Source organism: Triticum dicoccoides, chromosome 4A, assembly GCF_002162155.2.
Source record: "Triticum dicoccoides isolate Atlit2015 ecotype Zavitan chromosome 4A, WEW_v2.0, whole genome shotgun sequence".
Lineage (NCBI taxonomy): Eukaryota > Viridiplantae > Streptophyta > Magnoliopsida > Poales > Poaceae > Triticum > Triticum dicoccoides.
In genome coordinates, this window is record NC_041386.1 from 690,615,688 (window position 1) to 690,620,365 (window position 4,678).

Genomic DNA, 4,678 nt, shown 5'->3' on the forward strand with positions numbered 1-4,678 from the left:
TGCAGCTCGTGTAGCATGGGATGCCGTGTGTGTAGAATTTTCCGCTGGACTTTCACCTTCTATTGCACCATCAGTACCAGCAGAATCTGCAGGATTCATCCGCTTCTCATTCCCTGCCATTCTGTGTTTCTTCCTCTTTCTCTGTGCCATGTTAAGTCAAGCCGACAAGAAAAACGAATAACAATTTAGTTCTTCAGAACAAACTGATGCATGATGCAGACGAACTGAACTTTGATGTTAGACAACCACATGATAGGAGGATGTAATATGTATGAAAAACAGGACGGAAGAGATAACCAGAACTATGATGTGTAAACTAAGAAGAAGACATTTCACCAAATTAGAAGCAATGCAATGGAAGGTAGACACCATATGAAAGATGCTACAAATATCGCTCTGCCAAGTTAACAGTGTCTCAGCATAAATGGCGTTTAAACAAATGTGAAGCAGTACAAGAAATAAATCATATGCAAGATGCAAACAACATCACACTACCATGTTAGAGGTCTCTCGTCATTAGTGCCATTGCATATTCACAGCATTGCATATTCACAGTTTATGATGTGTAAACTAAGGAGAAGGCATTTCAACAAATTAGAAGCAATGAAAGCTAGACACCATATGAAAGATGCAACGAATATCACTCTACCAAGTTAAAACTGTCTCATCATAAGTGCCATTTCAACAAATTAGTAGTACAAGCTAGAAAAGAATGTGAGATGTAACCTATATCACACTCCGAAGTCAAACGTGTCTTATGATAAGTGATTGTTGCAGGTTACACAACAGTAGTAATTTGATGTAAGAACATGGTGTGATAGACAGGTAGTGTATGTTCTAGAAACAGGAACACGTTTCTTATTCAAGTATAATGTGTAAAGTAAGCAGATGGAATTCAACAAAATTAGAAGCAATACAAGCTAGACATCACACATAACATGCAACCACATATAACAGTGCCAGGTTAGAGGGAGCACCAGTGATGCTGCACTAGGGAGACGTGCTCATCATAAACACAGCTTTGTTGAGTGTCTATGCATGTGTTGTCTTCGAAATCATGTTGGGGGTGTGGAGGAGTAGAAACTGTAGAGGCCCTCCGTTTGGAAGGAGCACCTTTATCCGCTGCCTTGCTAACTTCCTTCCACTTTATTGATTTTCAATTGTCAAGTAAAACCGACAAGAAAAAGCAATAAAATTCTCTCTTCAGAACTCATTCATGCATGATACTGACAATCACTACTTTGATGTAAGGCAAACACATGATACCAGGATGGAATATGTACGAAAAATAGGACGGCATGGCATGTTCACAACTGTTTGTGTAAACTAAGCAGAAACCATTCCAGCAAACAAGAAGCAATGCAAGCTAGACACCACATGAAAGATGCAACCAATATGACTCTGCCAAGTTAAAAGCGTCCCATCCTAAATGGAATTTCAACAAATTAGAAGTAGCGCATGCTATAAATCATAGGAAAGATGCAACTAATATCGCATTGCATACACTAAAGGTGTCTCGTCATATTGATTGATGCGGGATACAAAAAAAGACAATAGTTTTATGTAAGGACATGCTTAATAGACAGATGTACTATGTACTAAATACAGGAAGGCATGTAACCTTAACAGGTATAATGTCACATTTACAGGAGTATAAGCTAAGCAGACTAGCACATGCAGTTTAACCAGATTGGAAGAATTACAATATAGACACCATATGCAACATGCAACCACATATAACGCTACCAAGTTAGAGCAAGCACCTGCGATGCTAGTGTAGGGGAAATGCTGTAATCAACTACAGAGCTACGTTCACTATCTTCATCTAGCATTTCTGTTTCTTGAGAATCATGTCGGGAGGCTGACGCTGCATTCTTTAAATGAGGAGTAGTCCCCTTGCCTGCCTGCCTCGTCATAAGTGATTGATGAGGGATACACAAGAACATTAGTTTTATGTAAGAACATGGTTAATACATAGATTTACTAGTATGTACCAAAAGAAGAAAGGCATGTCATATTCAAAGGTATAATGTGTAAGCTAAGCAGATGCAATTTAACCAAATTGGAAGCAATACAAGCTAGACATCCGGCTGGAGTGGTGAACATGATCATCTATGATCTGAGAGCCTGGTGGGAGGCGGGCTGCTTCGCCACCATCGCGGCTTTTTAGTTGGCTTCCAGGTGATGTCTGTCTTTGCTGGGCTTGTCACTGGCTCAGCTAGTGCCCTGACTAGCTATTTGTCTTCTGGTGCTCACGGGATGGTGGTTCATGTAAAAAATATATGTCCTTATCTTAATAAAGACCGACTTCAGCCTTTCGAATACAAGCTAGACACCATATGGAACATGCAACCACATATGACACCGCGAAGTTAAAGCAAGCACCTAGGATGGTGGTTCATTGCGAGCGAGGTCATCAACTCCAAAGCAACGTTTACCGTCTCCATCTGCTGACACTGCACCCTTTAAAGCGCTGTAACGTGCCGCACCTAGCCGCGTAGAAAGCTGGCACGACTTGTCTCTTTTCTTTTTTGCTTCGCTTTTGGCAGACTCTGAAATACCCTTGCATAAAAACACAATAGTGAGAGCATGGATGAAGTGTGTGCAGAACTAGTGCACTGTAAAAGTAGCAGATAGCAGGTGGCTGAAAAATAAATGACAGGAGACATATATAGCTCTACAACATTGCATGGCAAACAAAATTAGATTCTACTCCGTATGATTTTGTAATATATGAGCACAGGAAATGCAGGTAGTCCTCCAGCACACCACCATATGTGGTCATATCTAAGATAACAGTCGACTGAAAATAAATAGGTCAGTCAATTTTTTTAATGAACCGTCCGATCTATAAGGAACGGGCAGATGGCCTTCGTCTACCTCCCGCCAGTCACTGTTGACGATCTTTCTCGAACTGCCAGCGACCACCGGCCCAGACCCGTGCCTCCGCCGCCCCGCCCTCCCATCGACCTCACACCACCTCCGTGCTTGGCAGCGCCCCCAAGCCATCCCTTTAATCCCGACCGACCTCCAGATCCGGCGCCAGTATCTCTAGGCCGCACACACCCCTAAGATAAACACCAAGGCGCTGCTTCCCCGTCGTAATAGTCATACTAGCGCCTGTTACGCCGGGGAATGCTTCCGTTAATTGGGAATCAACTGGACTGAAATTGAAATTCAGGGGGGCGACGGACCTCTAGCTAAGGTGAAATAGTATATGAGGAGAAACCTTGTGCATCGCGAGTTACTAGGAACATCTAGTATCAAGAAGAAGCGGTCAACTAGTGTCTTCTGTGGGATGAATACCGTGCAAGCAGAGACGTAAGATTTGCACAAATAAGGGGAGAGGAGTACCTTCTTCGGTTGTCGGTGTGGTCACCTCCACATGTCACGCCGATCTTCTTCTTTTTACCGGGGAAACCGATGTTCTCGAGGGTGCAGGCTTGGACGAACCCATGGCAAAATTGTTGACTGTGTTGCCGTGGCCGTATGTCGGCAGAGGGGAAGCAGATCCGAGGCGGCGAAGGACGGCGTAGCAGGAACAGCTCCGGTGCGGTGGAGGGTGGCGAAGTTGGAGCGGCAAAGGTGAGGCACAGGACGGCGTGGTTGAACTGGCTCGGGTACGGACGGCTCGGCCTCGGCTTCAACTACTAGTTGTGGAGGGCGTTGCGGTTGAGGTTGCGGTGGACGACGACGTCGAGGTATCGGCTCCGGCATGATGGAGGAGGGCGGCGGTTGATGGGTCGGATGGGATGGCGAACGGAGGACGCAGGGGTTTCGCGGCTGGTGGAGAGGTAGTTTTGGCGCCCATGGAGTACAAATGGGGAATCGGGCGGGTGGGGGGAACCATGTTTCAGTCTGGGACGCGCTTGTTTTTGGCTTTTTTGAACAGAAGATGGGACGGCTTGTTTGAAATTTGGGGAAAGTACAAACTTTGCCCCCCTCTTAAATTTCGAACCTACTACGGGTCGGGGGTAGGATGGTAATCCCAGGTGTCCCAAATAGTGGGCGGGAGCGATTTCGGCCGCGCGCATGTGTGCTTAGGCAGCCATTGTGTATGAATGTTTTTCGGAGGCGGTTGCGTGGCGTCTAGATGAAGCTACAAACCTACCCTGGTTTACACCTTTGGACGTCGGGCCGGTAGGTTTCACGGGTCGGAGTTATTAGAAAAGTAATTTCTTTGTACTACCAAACATTGGTCTCATGCGGTTTCGGGCGAGTAGAGGCTCTTTTGGCGCTTCGTTCAAAATTTTGAAACACAAGCATTCACATTTAGAGTACTCTTGAACTATGAGGATTGACCTAAATAGACAACGTTATATTTGACCTTGTATGTTTGAAAACCTCATTAAATTATCCACTTCCTTTTGAAATTTTGACACTTCAAAATCCTATAGCTACGATTATTTTGGAATGGAGGAGCTAAATTTGAATCTATTTTGTACACGACTACATATGCTATTATGTACAAAATCAGAGCAAAGATTGGTACACCCATAGTTTAGGTATGGTTTACAAATGCCATGATATCAAATTGAAATAATTGAATGGACTTCATGTTGAATTCGATTTTTTTAAACCACCTTAGGTTGAATTCAAATGTATGCTAGTTCATAGTAGCTATTTATAAATATCCATTGTGTAACTTTCGTATGTATAATGTGCTTTACACACACAA